At 38.6% G+C, this 20,112-nt stretch overlaps 1 protein-coding gene across 2 annotated transcripts in view; it reads left to right on the top strand.

Moving 5' to 3' along the window:
• Positions 1 to 14,669: 14,669 nt before the first annotated feature.
• Positions 14,670 to 20,112, top strand: part of PLD1 (phospholipase D1) — a 283,505-nt gene continuing 278,062 nt past the window's right edge. For both annotated transcript variants that reach the window (XM_019959589.2, XM_019959595.2), the window contains exon 1: positions 14,670 to 14,803. The gene's annotated coding sequence lies outside the window, so the exon portion shown is untranslated. The remainder of the gene's footprint in view (positions 14,804 to 20,112) is intronic.

Genomic DNA, 20,112 nt, shown 5'->3' on the forward strand with positions numbered 1-20,112 from the left:
CAGTTTTTTAGCTTTATGTTACACCCTCTGATAAAGACAAAGCTAAAGTAGAAATTCAATACTTCTGCTTTCTTTTTGCATCTCTAATGATTTCGTCTCTTTTCCTCCTATTTCCCATTCCAACCATTGCTTTATAAAATAGTCTTTCGAAGTGGAACTTAGTATTTGTCATGAGTCTCCTCTTAATCAGAGCTTGAGCCTTTTAAATAAAATTCTTCTTTTGATTTTAGTTCCCTCTTTTTAACTTTTCTATCTATGCTTTAGAGGGTTAGAAAAGTCCAGGAACCTTCCTTGAAGAGTCTCTTGCTATTCAATCACGTGAAAATTTCTCTAAATGTTTTTTGAAAGCTGCTTTTTAATGTTTAGGGCTTTTGTCGAGTAGGCACAGAGCTCTCATTTTTGGCTACTGTAAATGCTAAGAAAAAACACAGATATTTTCTGATCTCAAATCAACAACCTAACTTAAGGAACTAGTAAATAACAAAATAAACCCAAAGCCAGCAGTAGGAAAAAAATAATAAAGGTTAGAGCAAAGGTAAGTGAAATAGTGAATAAAAGAACAATAGATAAAATCAATTAAACTAATTGCTGGTTCTTTAAAAAGATCAACAAAATTGACAAAACTAGCAGAATTAAGGATAAAAAGAGGAAGACCCAAATTACTAAATCAGAGATTACTATTGACTCTACAGAAATAAGAGTTCAAACAACAACTGTATGTCTAAACACATACAGTCCAAACCCATGTTGTTCCTGTCAACCATGTATGAAAAGCCATGTTTCATACATGAAACAACAAGCATCATACACAATGGTGAAAGCCTGAAAGCTTTTCCTCTAAGATCAGGAACAAGGCAAGGATGCCCACTTTCACCATTCTGTTTAACATAGTACCAGAAATTTTAGCCAAAACAGTTAAGTAAGAAAAAGATATAAAAGGCATACAAGTTGGAAAAGAAGAAGTAAAATTATCTCTGTTTGCATGTGATATGATCTCATATGTAGAAAACCCTGAATACTCCTCAAAAAAAGCTGTTAGAACCAATGAACATTTATTTAGCAAAGTTATAGGATACTAAGTCAACACACAAAAATAAGCTGTTTCTATACATGAACAATGTGAAAAGAAAATTAAAAAAACAATTTCACATATAGTAACATCAAAATAATAAAATACTAGGTAATTAGCTTAACCAGAGAGGTAAAAGCATACAGTGAAAACTACAAAACTTTGCTGGGAAAAATTAAAGAAGGTATAAATAAATGGAAAGACATGCCATATTCATGGATTGGAAGACTTAATATTATTAAAATGTCATAACTACCCAAAGTGATGTAATGCAATCCCTATCAAAATCCCAATAATGATTTTTTCTGGAAATACAACAAGGAATCCTAAAATTCACATGGAATCTCAAGGGGCCCTAAATAGCCAAAACAACCTTGAAAAAAACAAAACTGAAGAACTTACACTTTCTGGATTCAGAACTGACTGTAAAAAGCTACAATAAATAAATCGTGTGGTATTGGCACACAGACAGACATAGAGACCAACAGAATAGAACAGAGAGCCCAGAAATGAAGCCTCACATAAATGGTCAAATGAGTTTTGAAAAAGATGGCAAGACCATCTTTGGGGTTTTTTGGGGAAAGGATGATCTCTTCAACAAATCTAGCTGGGATAACTGGATATTGACATGCTAACAAACGAAATAGGACCCTTACCTAATAAAAAATGCAAAAATGAATTCAGCATCATAAAGACTTAAAACAATGAAACTCTTGGGAGAATAAATAGGATAAAAGCTTCATAACATTGTATTTGGTGATGATTTCTTGAATATGACACTGAAGGTGCAGATAACAAAAGCAAAAATGGGCAAACTGGACTTTCTAAAAATTAAAAAAGAGTTGTGCTTCAAAAGACACTATCCGCAGAGTAAAAAGGTAACCCTTGGAATGGGAGAAATTATTTGCAAATCATGAATTTTACGAGGGGTTAACATCCAGGCTATATAGAGGACGTTTAAAACTCAACAACAAAAAAAACAAACAACCCATTCAAATATGAATAAAGAACTTCATTAAACATTTCTGCAAAGAAGATATTCAAGCAGCCAATAAGTACATGAAAAGATGCTCAGCATCACTAACCATTCAGTTCAGTTGCTCAGTCGTGTCCGACTCTTTGCGACCCCATGAATCGCAGCACACCATGCCTCCCTGTCCATCACCAACACCTGGAGTTCACTCAGACTCACGTCAACTGAGTCAGTGATGCCATCCAGCCATCCCATCCTCCATCATCCCCTTCTCCTTCTGCCCCCAATCCCTCCCAGCATCAGGGTCTTTTCCAATGAATCAACTCTTCACATGAGGTGGCCAAAGTACTGGAGTTTCAGCTTTAGCATCATTCCTTCCAAAGAAATCCCAGGGCTGATCTCCTTCAGAATGGACTGGTTGGATCTCCTTGCAGTCCAAGGGACTCTCAAGAGTCTTCTCCAACACCACAGTTCAAAAGCATCAATTCTTCGGTGCTCAGTCTTCTTCACAGTCCAACTCTCACATCCATACATGACCACTGGAAAAACCATAGCCTTGACTAGACGAACCTTTGTTGGCAAAGTAATGTCTCTGCTTTTGAATATGCTAATTAGGTTGGTCATAACTTTTCTTCCAAGGAGTAAGCATCTTTTAATTTCATGGCTGCAGTCACCATCTGCAGTGGAGGTGTTATTACACCCTCTTAACTAAGTGGCCAAAAGAATCACTCCAAAGATAGGATTTGAACCAAGGTAAGTCAGATTCTTTCCACTTTATTATGCTGCCTCCTTCCCAGACCAGAAAGTACTTTATCCACCTTATTTCAGGTCGTCACAAAGATGTCTTTAGAGAACTGAATAAACAGCACATAGTAACCTGTCCCAGACATTCATGTAGCCAATTATACTATTCAGTCCATTTATATACGGTCTCTTGAGGTAATTTTTTCTTAACATTAACTGCTAGCAAACTAGAATTATTTTCTAGATACAGTTAGGGAAATGCAAATCAAAACTACAATGAGATACCAACCCATTAGGATGGATTCTTTCAAAAAAACAGAAAATAACAAGTATTAGCAAGGATGTAGAGAAACTGGAACACTGTGTACTGTTGATGGGAATGTAAAGTAGTATAACCACTGTGGAAAACATTATAATTGCCTCAAAAAATTAAGAATAGAATTATCATATGATAAAGAGGGCTTACCTTGTGGCTCAGATGGTAAAGAATCTGCCTACAATGCAGGAGATCTGGATTTGATCCCTGGGTTGGGAAGAGCTCCTGGAGGAGGGCATGGCAACCCACTCCTGTATTCCTGCCTGGAGAATCCCTGTGGACAGAGGTGCCTGGAGGGCTGTAGTCCATGGGAACACATAGTCAGACATGACTGAGCGACTAAGAACAGCACAGCAAAGCATATGATCCAGAAATTCCATTTCTGGGTATGTACACAAGAGAATTGGAAAAAGGGTCTCAAAGAGATATTTGTATACCCATGTTCATAGCAGCATTATTCACAACAGCTAAAAGGTGGAGCAATCCAAGTGTAAATTGACTGGTGAATGGATAAGCAAAATGTGGTATATACATACAGTGGAATATCATTGCTGTTTAGTCAAATAAGTCACGTCTGACTCTTTGCAACCCCATGGACTTAAGCCCATCCTGCTCCTCTGTCCATAGGATTTCCCATCAAGAATACTGCAGTGGGTTGCCATTTCCTTCTTCAGGGGTTCTTCCCAACCCAGGGATTGAACCCATGTCTCCCATGTCTCCTGCACTGGCAGGCAAATTCTTTACCACTGAGCCAAGAGGGAAACCTACAGTGGAATATCATTCAGTCTGAAAAAAGAAGGAAATTCTTTTCTTATTGGAGGATATTGCTGTACAATGTTGTATTAGTTTCTGCTGTGCAGCAAGGTGAATCAGTCACATATTTTGATTTATCCCTTCTTCTTTGGATTTTCTTCCTCAATCTTCTGTCACCACAAAGCATTGAATAGATTTCCCTATGTTATACAATTGTTTCTCATTAGTTATTTATTAAATAGGAAGGTAATTCTGCAATATGTTACAATATGGATGAACTTAAAGAACATTATGCTATCTGAAATAAGCCAGACACTAAAAGACAAAATGCTGTTATTCCACTTATATCAAATACTTAGAGCAATCAAAAAATCACAAAATTGGAAAATGGAATGATGATTGTCAGGAGCTGAGGAAAGGAAAGAAAGGAGAGCTATTGTTTAATAGGTCTAGATTTTCAGTTTTGCAAGATGAAAACAGTTATTTGGATGTATGGTGGTGAGGCTGCACAATGACATGATTGTATTTAGTATCACTGAAGTGCACATTAAAATAGTTAAGATGATACATTTGATGTAATATGCATTTTATCATAATTTGAAAAACTGAAATTAATAGACACTAGACATCTTCTGCCAAGATTTTCCTCATTCTTAAATTGCCAGCCAGTTCTTTCTTGTGGGTCAAAATTAAATCCTGAGTAGCAGATTTTTTTTTTTTTAATTGCAAAGAAATCGTGAGGAAGGCAAATCAAGCATTTGTTTTCTTGTCATAGATGACAGAACTGTGGTCCAGAAGTGACACAGAACGCTGATGTCCTTTTATCAGAAGGAGAACTGCAGTGATGTCGCCACTCTGTCTTGCTCATGGGCCAGTTTCACCATCTGTGACAGGAAGACATTACACAGCCTCTGTCTAGCCAGGTAATTTACACTTTATTCCTAAAACAACTGTCACTTTAAAAGTCTACTCTCTTTTTAGTTACATCCCCTCCTTTTTTGCTCATATATTTCCCACAAGTGTACAATTTCTCAATTTAGAGAATCCAAGATTCAGCCTTCCTTTTCCCCTCTTTCCTTGAATGGATTTTAACTCATTCATTCTGTCTTCAATATTTGTACACAAAATTTTAGTGACATACATGTAATTTGTGTAAAACTATAAAATTACATTGCTTGCTATTCATATGCTTGTAACTGGTATATAGTTAGATAAATTATATGAAAGCAAAACCCAAAGAGGGAAAAAAGCAAAAAAAAGTAATACATTTCTCATTTACAACTATCAAACTTCAACTGTGTTTCCATATTCATTATAAAAGTCAACCTTTCTAAAGTGCTATAGAGCCTAATAGAATTTTTTTTAAGTTCTGAATTCATAAACAAAGTTATGAGAAAAGATTCCTTGGTTTGTATATGTTATATATTAATCAATCTATTTTCATAGTGTTCAAGTCTGTAGAAATTATTTTGTAGTGACCAACCAACAGAATAATGTAAGATACACTCTGATTAGGATTTCTTTCTGGTTAGTTCCTGCAAATCAGAATTTCTAAGCTCAAACATTAAACTGAACACCTCAGAGGAAATAACTGCTCCTACAATTCTCTAAAGAGTGGAGGAGAAATATTAAATTTTTTTACTATTCTTATTTTTTAAAATAAGAAGGAAATTAAGTTTAATAAAATATTTTGGTTGACACAGATATCCTTCCTCAAGCTTTTCTTCCAGTAAAAATACTTAAAATAATCTGAAGGAAACAGTATGGCATCCACACACCAGTAAATAATCATGAAAAATGCATGAATCACATTGTGCAAAAACTTAAAAACAACTGTTAGAACAAGTTTCTGAGCATGGGAGCTTTGCTATGCAGCTGGAGGAAAGAATGAATGTTTCTACAATGTCTGGGTGTATGCTGGCTTCTGTTTTAATTAAATACTAGAAATAGTTCTTGCGTTTCACTTAAGCACTGGCAATCAGCAGAGGTCATACTGTCCTATTGGAACATTTTGGAAATGGGGTGCATTTTGATCAACACAGTGACTGGGGGCTACTGAATGACATTTAGTGAGCAGAGGCCAGGGATGCTAGAGGTCTGCTATTTGCAGAACTGTCTCGTACAATGAATGATTGTCCTCGATCCCACACAACCTCTGAAAGTCTTACTGGACATTCATGTAAATGAAAAATCTGAGTCTAGGACCTAACTCTGTTTTACACATAAATTCAAAATACTCCTTGCATACTTTTCACATAGACTGCGTTTTTGGTGAATGTGACTAGTGTGCAAATTGAGAGGAAATTGTTAACTTGGAACTTAGGTAAAAGTTGTTCATAAACAACTCTTGTTCATTCAACAATCACAAATAGATAGTTCAGAACTCACTTGATAACAAAATCTGTCCTGAATTGATTTGAAGCTGTTTGAAAAAATGAAGTCACTCATGGCAACACCTTTATCAGCTGACAATTTAACTGTTGTATTCAAATACCAATATAAAACAACGTGTTAACTCTCTCTACTAGGTGTCCAGCTTTAAGTAGGCCAGCAGCAAGAGAATCAGTCTTGCTAGAACTGTCCACTCCAGACATGTGAAATCAGAATCTACAGTTTAACACAAGCCACAGGTGACTTACATGCATGTTGAAATTTGAGAATACTTAGATCAAAATTTGTCTTTAAAAAACCTGTATTGATTATAGGGAATAAAAGCATCTATCCCTCTTACGCCCTTCCAGTGTGGTTTGTTTGAGAATTTTACAGATGGAAAGCTATTCTTCTTTTTATCATGTATTTTCTCTTATTTCTCCTTTATTGTCAGTACATATTTGTATTTTGTAAAATTATGAATCAATTCCATTGCAAGATAATAAAAAGGATGTTACAATAAATCTGATTATTAGATACATTGTAATAATATACAATATTGTTACAACAATAAAAAGGATGTGTTGCTTTGAGGAAGCTGAAGGCTACTGAATAAAGGAAAGATGTACTGAAGGACAAAATATATTCTAAGCATACATGAATTCCATAAAAAAAACAACGTCTTATGGAAAAATTGTGACAATGTAACCACTGATGGAAGAGTTGCTTTGACTTGAATAAAATTTGGATTCTGGGCTAAAAATGCAGAGATAGCTTTAAATTTATTCATTGCATCTTTCAGAGGCCAGAAGTTCATGCAGCAAAGAAAGTGAAGCTAAAAGTGTACAAATTGCTACAAGATGTTACTGATATAGATAATGGTATAAAAATCAGACCTTAAAACTATAGAAACTATTCATTGTTCTTGGTAGGGATGATGAGTAATGATGTAAACATTTTGTATCACAAAGAAGGTTGGTGTTTTATTGGTTTTATCATGGCTGAGAACATTTCAGATCTGTCAAGTTTAAAGGAATGACACATTTTGTTTTCTAAAAGCATTAGTGTTCCACCCTCTGTCTTTTCTATGATAACAAGTGTTTATCAATTCTGTGATAGTAGATCAGAATTTTAAATTAATACTGCTTCTTCAAGATAAAAGTGTCACTTTAATCTTGAAAAGTTTCTTTCAAGGCAACTTGGGCCATGGTGAAGGGCATGACAGCCGACCTTTGGAAGTACTTCCTTCTTAACTGATTGACTTTAGAAAATGTGGATCAACCATAAAAATTCTTACCTCTGCTCATCTTAAAAAGCTTGGAAATAGACATTTATAATTCAATTAAAAAAATCTTCCTTCAAATAACTTTCAAATGGGTCTTGAATCGACTTGATAAAAACAATTGTTAAAAATATAAAAATGCAACACAGCTGATTAGTTGGAAAAAATATATATTGTTCTTTAAGATATTGAATGATATGGGAAGGGGCAGGGAAAGAGTTCTAAAGTATTCTTCCTTGTCTCCAGGGTCTGCTCTGTTCTGTTTTAATCCAAGTCTTTGATGCCCTATACAAAATTCTAAAATCCAAAAAGTTCTCAAAACCAAGTTTTGTTCCTAACTCATGTGGTGGGAAAATCTGACCTGAATTGATTCAATGCTGTTTACAGTTTTTAACTTTTCGATGCAGTGTGCCTATTCATGCCTTTTGCTGTGGAAATATGAGGGTATTTAATTATGGGGTGCTGCCCCAAGCCTCTCTGGGGGTATTATATAATATGTGCTATATGAATTTTTGAAAATTCATAAAATTCTGAATATCCTAAATTCACCTGGTCCTAAGGGTTTCAGGGCTTGTGGACATGTGCAGTGTGAAAATAAGATGAGTAAAGAATAACAAAGTATTTTTGATGATATGCAGGGGTTTTATTTCATTGTATTTTAATGTTAAGGATGGATAATTCTGAAATTTGTTTCCTGATTTTTTGCTGTTGAAAGGATAGTGGAGAAAGTGCACATCTTTGGGCAGAGGGTCTATAATTCAAAGTGAGTATGTAAGTCAAATAGATTGTCCCACTAAAGAAATGATATATGCATATGTGTGTGTGTATAAAATACCTATTTTTTCTTTTGTTTCACTTTGTTCTTGCAGAGGGTTCTGCCTCCATGAAACAGAGCTCAACTGAAGCTGAAAGTTTCTGAGAGATGCTTCTGCTATATCTGGGTGTGAGGGTGGGGAGTCTTGACTGGCTTACAGACTAGACTAAGGCATGAATTTCAAAATGCACCTTCAGTGTGATGAGTTATACAAGTGTGAAAACCTACATCAGCAAGGATTTAGTGTGAGTGTCTATATGACTACATTTCTACTGAAACTGAAAAGTGATGCAGGCAAATAGTAATGCTTTCCAAACCCCTTAGCTGTTAGCAACTTCTTGCCAAGAAAACACTTTCATAATTTTCTGAATGTTCTACAAGATTAGAAGGCACACAAGCAGGAACCCAAATGGCTCCCTTCCTAGGGAGTTATGCCATTCTACTATCATTAAAGAAAACTTTCATAATATGTCCTTCTATTTCTATTCTTTTATTCTAAATAAAAACATTTGCCGGTATAACAAACATAGCTTTCTAAATGTAAACTGAACTAAGAAAGTGTAAAACCTAACAAACATTTGTAGAAACATTTTACTTGGAAAACGCAAAGAATACTAATGTGTAATAGAGTCTGAAGCTACATGCTTTTGAAACTATAGGTATAATATCTGATTTTAACCAGCACAGAAGTTATGATGTAAAAAGCTGAATTGGTTGTATTTTTGCATCTCTGACTTGATGGACATGAGTCTGGGTGAACTCCAGGAGTTGGTAATGGACAGGGAGGCTTGGCGTGCTGTGATTCATGGGGTCGCAAAGAGTCGGACACGATTGAGCGACTGAACTGAACTGAACTGAGTCAAACTTGATGGGGAAAAATTTGTTTTTAATTTTGAAATGAGAATATGTATGGTGTAGGGATGATGTATGTATGTATGTATGTATGATGTATGTATGTATGTATGTATGATGTTGGTCTAGAGATGGTAGAACTGAGTTCTACAGGGCAAAAGTACAATAACTCAAATTTATATTTCATAAACAAATAGAGAATTTGCTGAGGTGAAGATTAAAAAATCTTCAGGGAACTCTACTCAATATTCTGTAATAACTTATATGGACAAAGAATCTGAAAAAGAATGAATATATGAATGTATATATCTGAATCACTTTGCAGTACACCTGATATTAACATAATATTGTAAATCAACTATATTCTAATAAAATTTTTAAAAAATGAACATGAAAAAATGCAGCAGTAATGCTACTAATTGGGCTCCACTGATGCTGTCACTAATTCATTTCCCAAGAAAGTCTATATGGTCAAGAAATAACGAATGTCCTTGATGAAGAAGGCACCTCCTGAACAGTTGATTTTCCTGAATACTGGTTCCTTTCCTATCTATACTAAGGTGCAGAATCTGACCCCTTCCAACACCTCCATGACTCTCACTCCATTCTCTCTTTCCTTGGACTGTTGCTTGATCTTCATGCTTCTTCCCGCATCCCCATGCAGGCTAGTCTCCAGATAGCAGACAGTGCAGTCCTTCTAAAACTGAAGTTCGATTAGGTCACTCTTCAGCCTTAAGCTTTCCATAATCAATTAAGTTTAAATCCAACACATACACCTTACTATGTATAAACTAGATAACCAACAAAGACCTACTGTATAGCACAGGAACTATACTCAGTGTCTTGTAATAACCTATAAGGGAAAAGAATCTGAAAAAGAATCACTTTGTTGTATACCTGAGACTAACACCACATTGTCAGTGAACTGTACTTCAGTAAATAAAAGGCAAAACAAAACATTAATTCAAACTGCTTCCTCTTAGAACTTGCTCCCAGTCACCCCTCTGACTACATTTTCTATCACTTTTTTCCCCTGCTCACACCATTCAATTCACCTTTGTTTCCTCACTCTTCACTGAAAATACCAAATATGTTTCTACCTCATGGCCTTCATACAACCTAGACCCTCTGCCTGGATGCTCTTCTTCCATACACCTGTCTGGAAGCTTTGCTCTTTTTTTTCTGCTCTGATGTTACCCGATCAGAGAAGCCTTCTCTGTCAGCCTCCCTCAACCTCATCCTGGAAGTCTTTATCTTTTCCTTTATCTGGGTTTATATTTCTTCATAGTACCTTTCATCTCGTACATATTTCACTTTGTTCTCCTATAGGAAAACAGAGATTTCACTTGTTTATTCATATAGTACCCTCTTTTTAACTTAACATTATAAAAACCCTCTACTAAAACAGTACCTGCAACATAATGGGTTTTATAATGTATGATTAAATGAAAGCTTATACTTGATATTAAGTTTAAAAGTTAAAAATACATAGATGTTTGTATAAAACACATTAGCTTTGAAAATGTTAGTTTTTCTTTATTATGTATTCCTAGAGCAATACCTCCTTGACACAACTTTTTTTACTGTGCAATTTACAGATTTTTGGGGGAACTGATTATTGTTGTTTTTTATAGTTACTTTAATACAATTGCAGCAACCATTGACATACAATTGTGCTAAGCAAATATTCACTCTTTTAAATCATCATGCATGTTTTCTCATTTAAAAATCATGATACTATGTATAAATGTACAAATTCATGAAAATGAATACAATTAAAAAACACATAAACACTGAAGATGTAAAAATATTGTAAACAAGTTTTTAAACTTCCTTAATGACTGCTGGGGGAGTTGGATTTTTTTGGGCCTTTGGATATGAAAACACTTCAAAGGGACTGGCAAAGAGTAACTGAGAAGATTAGCTCTGTTTCAGCTGGGGTTGTAGGCATCAATGTGGCCCCTTTTTAGAGTCATGTGGTAGCCCACAAACTGACCGTTGTTGGAAGAAATTATGAAACGTATGAATGGTCCACAGGAAGCTAAAATGAAGCTCTAGAGACACAGCTTCTGTATACCGTGACAACGTCTACTCTGTCCCTCATTCTCTCTTGAGATTTTCTGGTACCAACCACTGTCGAGTGCTTTTTTTTTTTTTTTAAATTTTAAGCCTTGATAGTCACACTGTTCTCATCTTTCATTCTGTCACTGTTATGATGGCTAAAGTGATTTATGTAAGCAGGTGACTGAGGATAAAATATTCTGTTTCATACTGTTTCCAAAGTACCATGTGTATGTACTATGGTTAGTTAATTAGCATTCATAGCAAATAAGTGAAGTGCTAGTTAGGGGACCATTAGGTGGAGGGAATGATGTAGAAGTCACACAGGTTATGTTAGTGAGGATTATCTATAGAAAGGTAAGCAATGGATACAAACTTGTTTTCTCAAAGAAAAGGGCACCAGGGACTCAAAGACTCTAGCTAAGGGTGGGAGACAAGCCTGGAACCAACAGATACAGAGGAAGTGCCAGATGGTTAAAAACAAACAAATCAGGAAGTGGGAAGCTGTCTCTGACCCGGTCACCCTGGTTAGGGCGAAGCTGCTGCTGAGGCTGCTCCTGCTTGTGCCCAGTGAGCCCAGCTCCAGACACTCTCTACTCCCGCATTCCTTGGGATTCAGTCCACCTGGCCTGCAGGGTAAATGAAGTGTGGTGAGAAGAGAGAGGAAGGATCTGCCTTTTGCCTTGGAGATCACTGCCTCGTATTGCCCTCTTGCTGAAACTATACACTATAATCATAATAAAATGGAATCATCAGAAAAGATGATAGACACTGGGCATCCCAAAATGACCTAGATGACCTGAATTGCAGTGTACATATAAAATATACCACAAGAGAAAATCTAGGGAAGCACACTAGAATGTAAATTTTATTTATTCTATAAATTATATATACACATATAAAATATTTCTATTAAGAGTATTAATGCAAATAGCAAGAACAGCAATAGTATCACATAGGAAAAAACAAAAGCCATCAATAGATGCATAGATAAGTAAATAATTAGAATATTCTTCACCACTAAATACTTTTTAAAAAAACTTAGGGATGGTAAAAAAATACTCAATTTATAAATATTCAGTGAGAAAAATAAGATTCTAAATTGTACAGTATAGTGTTAATTTTGTAACAAATCTTTATGGAAAATAAACAAAAAGAAAATATAACAAAATGTTGATAATGGGTGTGTGTGCAAAGGGGAGATGACAGGTAATTTTAATTTAAAAAATTCTGCAGTCTCCAAAACTTTATATTTTTGTAAAATATAAATGTAAAAATTATAAAATGGGCATATACTGCTTTTATACTGAGAAGAAAAGATAAACTTTGAAGAGTATTTAGAATACCACGTGTCTGATTAAAATGTCAAATATGTATACAGATGGATATATATGAGGATTCCTTAGTCATTTTTTTCTTGACATCTCTGAAGATATGCAAAATTTGGAAAAATAGCAACCAACAATCACTAAATCTCTCAGGACAATAGAATAATCACATGCAGAATCATACTGTATATAAAACTTATCTTTGACAGTCCAAAGCTTATCTCTAAACAACATATGGTCTTTTTCTATTTTATTCCTCTAGCTCAGGGAAGCAGAAATTCAATTACAGTGAGGGCACTTAATTTTATTTCTAATTATAGTTAATAGAAAAACCTATTGCCAAATGTTTTAATGATGACACTTGTAAATTTTATAGCCTGCCGCTTCTCAATTAAAAGTGTTTGCAATAACTTCTAAGGACAAGCTTGTAAGAGTGCATTACTTGTGTGTATAATACTTATCAAATCATCTGTGACTAATAAAACTTGAGAAAAGGGGAGGAAAATGTATTCATTTGTTCAATAACATGCTTGTCTTACACTTGCCAAACTCCTCTTAGGCAATATTCTGTATGCTCAGAGGGCCATGTGTTTAACTGTAAAAATCTGTCAGTGTCATACGATTCAAAAGACATCAATCATTTCTGTCAACAAGGAAAGAATGAAGGCTGAGTGACTCTTCTATCACTAGGAAAAGATGTGCTCAAGAGGCAAGAACGTAGTCCAGGGAGAGCTAAGCAACTATAGGTTACAGGAAAAACAGAGTTCCAGACAATAATTTCACTTCTCCTCCCCTATTTTGGACCGGAATATTACATTTTTCACTTCATGTGGTTCCATGTGTGCAGTAAGACATTATGTAACTCAGTCTCAGCCTTGCAATATCCACTACATACTTTAAAGAGGCCATCGTTATTAACAGTCTGGGGTCCATGAAGACGATAGTTTCCCTTGGCTTTGGCAGAAGGCAGCAATTGTGTAATGAGGATGCTGCCGCTGCTGCTGCTAAGTCGCTTCAGTCGTGTCCGACTCTGTGCGACCCCTGAGACGGCAGCCCACCAGGCTCCCCCGTCCCTGGGATTCTCCAGGCAAGAATACTGGAGTGGGTTGCCATTTCCTTCTCCAATGCATGAAAGTGAAAAGTGAAAGTGAAGTCGCTCAGTGGTGTCTGACTCTTAGCGACCCCATGGACTGCAGCCTACCAGGCTCTTCCATCCATAGGATTTTCCAGGCAAGAGCACTGGAGTGGGGTGTCATTGCCTTAGGGTGGCCTATACTCAAAGCTATATTCCCAAATGACTGCTAGTCAAGTCACATGACAACTGGTTCTTTTTTTTTTTTTTCCTTAAGACTTTATTCTAAGTGGATATCAAAACACAGTTTTGGACAGTTTCATGGGAGATGGTGAAGGACAGGGAAGCCTGGCATGCTGCAGTCCAGGGGGTCGCAAAGGGTCAGACATGACTGAGCAACTGAACAAAAATGGGTGGAATGGAATTTTCCATGCTTTACTCTTGATTTATTATTCTATACAAAGATTTCTGAAGTTTGAACTCCAAAGACATAAAGATACAAATTCCCTCTTCTGCGTTCTTGATTGGGTGACCTTAAGACTCTGGTTACTTCAGAGTCTTATTTTCCTTGCTTGATAACACATGAAGCCAGGGAGTTGGAAGAAGGCTTATAAATGACGTCAACAAAGATCCCAGTTCTTGTGTCACCTCTGACAAGTTGTTTCACTTTTTGGTTCCTGTTCCCTAGTTGTAAAATAGACCATTTGTGGCTACCAACTGCAGTACACGAGATTAAGATTATGTAGGCAAAGCTCCTACAACCGTGCCTGCACACTTGGCGGCTCAAGAGTGCCCGATATAAGAATAATAATAATAGTAGTAGTAGTAGTAGTAATGCTAGTGAACATGCCCTAGATTGATGCGGTTGCATTATGAAAATTTGGGAGAAAAGAGTCAGAAACACGGACCAGGAAAGAGGTTTAGAGGCCGGAGACCTCGTACCCAGCGGGGGCGTCCAGCCTGCGCGGAGACTTGCCTTGCCGGGCACCGCCTCGCCCCACCCCTGTTAGGCCAGCGCGAATCCCGGCGCGGAGTTCCGGGCGACGGCGCGGTCCCCACTCTGGCCCTGCCTCTTCCCTGCTCCCCTGCCTCCAGTGGTGCCAGCTGCGCCGGAGCCCCGAGAATCCGCCGCCACCGCGCAGGTTCCTGAGGCCGCCCTCACGCCACAGGTAGGAGCCGCACGGCCGCCGCCGGGGGCGCGCACAGCTCCAGCGGAGCGGGTTTCCGCCGCGCTCGCTTTCCGTCCCTCCTCCCGACGGCCCGCGGCAGCGGGCCGTTCCCCGCCCAACTTGGAGGCAGCCTTGGCAGCGGCGTCGGCGGCGGGCACCAGCTCCCTGAGGGCTCGCGGGACCGGCCTCTCTGGCAGCATTCGGGGGCCTCCAGTGCATGCCTTCGGCCCAGACTCCTGCAGAGTCGACGCAGTCAACTTGGGCGCGCACTTTTGCCGGGGCAGGTGGCTCTGGACTGCAGAGCCGCGCTGGCTCCAGGCCGAAGTTGAGGGCGTCTTCTGCAGGTGTATCCATCTAGCTCGCCGCGGAGGCCCCAGTACAAGTGTGTCTGGTGACTCTAGGTCATCTCGCGCCCCTGGGGTTCTCGTGTGCTGTGGGATGACCGAGATGGCGCTGGCGGTGGGACCAGTATCCCAAACCAACCAGGAAGTGCTGTGTTCCGAGGCTGAGAGCCCAGCCCGCCAGATGCACCGTCCTGGGCGTGTGGCCACAAAGCTACCAGCTGTGGCGCCCACGAAGTGATGACGCCGGGGCGGGGCAGGGATAAGGGCCCAAGGACCTGGGTGTGTATAAAGGGGCTCCAGCTTCAGGTATGTGGGACTTAGGTCTCAGATCCAAGAAAGTGGAGCTTCAAGCTTAGGATAGAATTGTGTGAGGCCCTTCAGAACTTGTAGAGTCAGTCCAGAACTATCACCACGCCTGTATTTTATCTTTACTGTCTTTGTAAAGTACTAAAGGCAAGTAGATTCTTAAGGACCACAAACGTTTCTGCGTTTCATTATCCCTAAGTTTTTCCCCGAAATGAGGAGTTCCCTTACTTTACTTGCCAGGCCTACCGGTTACAGTTTAGACCGCCCTTTGAGTGCTTTCTCAGGGCTTCGGGGAGGCCAGGTATCCCCAGACCTCTAAGCTCTGTTAAATGGCTAACTAAAGGTGGCGCAATGAAAGTGTAAAGAATGAAAATTAATCTATAGCTTGAACTATTAACAGACTCCACAATTACACACTGCCTCTTTGAATAAGATTTTCTTTCAGTATTAAATGTTTTATGATAACGTACATGTGAATAGGGCACAGTCTTTTAGCTTGAATTTGGACACAGCCTTTAAATGTTGTTTTAGGATCTTTTCACTAATTGTCTGAGCTCCCTGCTTGTCTTCTCAGGATCTAGTATAACTCACAATCCATATGAAAAGTGTGAGTAGTTAGGGCTTTGAGAAAGGTGTGTCTTTAACATGTTTGTACCTGATGTTAGAGTATTTGGGAACCACGGCTAGAAGTGCTGTATTTAGGCTTGTTGATTCCCTTACAACCAGGCAGTGGGGGACCCTGCTCCTTGGAAGCTGTCTGATTACTAAATGTGCATTTCTTAATTAAAAATGATTTGTTATAAAATTCATTTACCTTTAACTCTTATAGGGTTTTCCATGTTATTTTATTTTTATTGTGTTTGATACACATAACATAAAATTTTTCATTTAAACCATTTTTTAGTATGTAATTCAGTGGCATTAAGTACTTTCATATTATTGTGCTCCCATCACAACTATCCCTCCACAAAAGTCTTTTATTTTTTTAGAGTTTTAATAACATTTCAATGATAATGACTACAATACAAGCTTTAGTTTTCTCACTAAGCGAAGTTTGAGCTCCTTCTCATATTTTTAGAGAAATTCACTTTTAAAGAAGAAAGTTGAAAAAGTATAACCAGACTGTGTTTAGTAAATTTTATCCCCATCAAGAAAGGCCTAATACTTTACTCTGTGAGGATAAACTCCTGTGCTAAGTTGCTTCAGTCGTGTCCAACTCTTTGCAACCCTATGGGCTATAGCGCGTCAGGCTCCTCTGTCCATGGGATTCTCCAGGCAAGAATACTTGAGTGGGTTGCCCGGCCCTCCTCCAGGGGATCTTCCTGACCCAGGGATTGAACCTCATCTCTTAAGTCTCTTGCATTGGCAGGTGGGTTTTTTACCACCTGGGAAACCCAGAGGATAAGCTTGCTGCTGCTGCTGCTGCTGCTAAGTCGCTTCAGTCATGTCCAACTCTGCAACCCCATAGACAGCAGCCCACCAGGCTCCCCCGTCCCTGGGATTCTCCAGGCAAGAACACTGGAGTGGGTTGCCATTTCCTTCTCCAATGCATGAAAGTGAAAAGTGAAAGTGAAGTCTCTCAGTTGTGTCCAACTCTTCGCGACCCCATGGACTGCAGCCCACCAGGGAGTTTTTCTGTTTGTTTGTTTTTTGTGCCGGTGGCTTGCGGAGTATTAGTTCCCAGAGAAGGGATTGAACCCATCTCCTGAGCAGTGAGAGTGCGGAGTCCTAACCATTGGATGGCCAGGGAATTCCCTAGAGTTGTTGGTAGTTTCCTCTCCTTAATCTCTAACAGAAAGATGAAATTCCTTTGTCTCCTTAGCAGCTCTGTAGCATGTTTCCAAATTATGCTTGAGCTCAGGTTGTGCACCCGTTTAACTAAAAGGAGTTTTGATTGAGCTAGCTCCTAGGTGTAGCAGTTTCCTTTCCACTCTAGATGTTTACTAAACATTGATGGACCCAGAGGACCCAGTACATAAGACATGACCCTTTAAACTCTTAGTTTGAGTCACTGTGTGCATAAGAGAGCTGTAGCTGTCAGGACCTGGTTTTATGTTTTAAATTCTTTAAGTCATAGCACCACAAAATAAAATGTATTCTCCCTTCAGGGTGTGGATAAATGTTTTTGCAGGGTTAAAATGAGAAACTCATACCCTAAATTTCTCATAAGCCTGTGACATTTCTGATTAGAAAAGGGATGGTACAAATCCTGTCTCATGCTGTAGTGGAAATGCCTTCCAATGTGTTTCCCTAAATTCACAGGCCAGTGTAAAATCTGTATCCCAGATGTTTTAATGCTGGGTTTTTTAATGAAAGTGTATAGTAGGTGTTTCATAGTGTCATAGCTGATTTTTTTTCCTTTGTGTTGAGAAACTTGCTTAACTTTTTAATTTATTGAACAAACATTCTGTGACAGAATACAAAATGATTTGTGTATTCAATCAACACTTAAAGGTACTTTCTGTGCACCAGACACTATTCTAAGCATTTTACACACATGAGCACATTTTATTCTCAAAACAACCCCGTGAAGTAGGTATGTAATAGTCCTACCAGCCCCTTTTATAGATGAGTCATTGGAGGTACAGCAAGCTAGCCTATGGCAGAGCTGGGATTCCATTGCGGGCATCTTGAACCCAGGGTTTTGGCACTGCTGTCTCATCAGAAAAATATAGCCAGAAATTGCACCCTCCTGACAATTTTTTTTGTATTGTTATATTGCTGTCTTGTCCTTATCCTTAGGGATAAATAACTTGACATAATTGCAATCGAAGTGCAGCTCAGACAACCAATTCAACTCCTCTATTTTTCAGCTGGAGAAGGAAATGGCAACCCTCTCCAGTATTCTTGCCTGGGAAATCCCATGGACAGAGGAGCCTGGTGGGCTACAGTCCATGGGGTCGCAAAGAGTGGGACATGACTGAGCAACTTTCACACACGCGCTTGCACACACACACACACACACACATGCACACACTTTTCACTAGCGGAAATTAAAGTGGAGTGTGGTTTTGTCAGGCTCTGTGAGCACTGAGACAGGGTCCTAGAGACTCTCTGCTGGTCTCCTTGCCTCTTGGTTATGAGGAGTTTTGGACAGGGATCCTGAAAGGGTCTGTGGAGGCCAGGATATGTGTATGGGGAGGCAGTATTTGCCTATCAGAGAGGAAACACTTCTGTATTTTAATAATCATTATGACCATCCCAGAGCTAATCTGCCAAATGAAGGCCTGGGTTTTATCCCAGGTGGACAGAACAGAAGCTTGTGGCTGACCATAAGCCATGGAAAGTCTTGCTGCTTAGGGCCCCAGAACCCCAATTCCTTCCCCAGCCTGTGACCTCAGGCTCCCCTCTGGATGAGAGGAATATTTTATTCTGTACTCAATCATTTTTTTGCACTTTTTGGATCTGGAGTTGGGAACCTTTTGAAAGCCTCTGACGCACAAAAGAAAATCAGCCAAGAGCAACAGGGAAATAAAAATAACTCTGTCTGGTCGGCTCTTTTGTTGAGAGAGGGAGAGACTTCTAAGGGCATAAATTGACAAACTTTATATTAAGGACAGGAAAATCAAAGTTCAGTATTCAACAGTGATTTTTTTTTTCCAAAGTAGGCTCTTGCAGACAGAAAGTGAATTTGGATGAAGGAGAATAAGGAATAAATATGGGAAAAGGAAGGTGGTGGAGTGGGAGGGAGAAGCCAGTGCAGAGAGGAACCAGCACAGGGGAAGACAGGGTGCTGAAAGTTTGGTCAGTTCTTTACACAAGCTTGAGGTTCCGTGTGATTCTGCGTAACAATCCCTTTGAAATGTCAAGTGTAGATGAAAATGATCTTTTCTTTGGTTTATCTTAAAGTGATTATTTATTTATTATTTTTCTATTGAGTTAGCATTGATTTATAACATTATGTAAGTTTCATGTGTACAGCATTCCATTTCTACTTCTGGATACACTGTGCTGTGCTCTGCTGTGCTAAATCCCTTCAGTCATGTCTGACTCTTTGTGACCCTATGGCCTATAGCCTGCCAGGTTCCTCTGTCCATGGGATTCTCCAGGCAATAGTACTGGAGTGGGTTGTCATGCACTCCTTCAGGGGATCTTCCCAACCCAGGGATCCAACCCACATTTTTTACGTCTCAGGTTCTTTACTGCTAGTGCCACCTGGGAAGCCCCTGTATACGCTACAGCCACCAAAATTTTTAGTTACATCTCCATATATTTGATCCCCTTCATCCATTTCACCCTCCCCACCATCCCTCCCGCCCCCCAGCCCTTTCACTCTAGCAACTCATACTTTGTTCTCTGTATCTATGTGTTTGGTTTGTTTAATTTTTTTTTTTTTTTTGCTTTTTAGTTTGTGTTTTATATTTCACAAATGAGTGAAATCATATAGTATTTGTTTTCACTTAACATAATTTCCTCAAGGTCCAGTTATACGTTCAAAAGGCAGGATTTCATCTTTTTCTTGGTTGAGCAATATTCCATTGTAATTATCACATCTTTTTTTTTTTGAACAGTCATTTATTTTACAAAGTTGTTTAAATCCACTCTTTAGCAACATTTAAAAGGCATATTTAAAAATGTGTTTTCCAACTTATTAGTGGTCACTAAAGTTAAAGTCACCAGACATTCTCATGGAGTTTCAGTTTTCCTGGGCCTCCACAG

Source organism: Bos indicus, chromosome 1, assembly GCF_029378745.1.
Source record: "Bos indicus isolate NIAB-ARS_2022 breed Sahiwal x Tharparkar chromosome 1, NIAB-ARS_B.indTharparkar_mat_pri_1.0, whole genome shotgun sequence".
Classification (NCBI taxonomy): Eukaryota; Metazoa; Chordata; class Mammalia; order Artiodactyla; family Bovidae; genus Bos; species Bos indicus.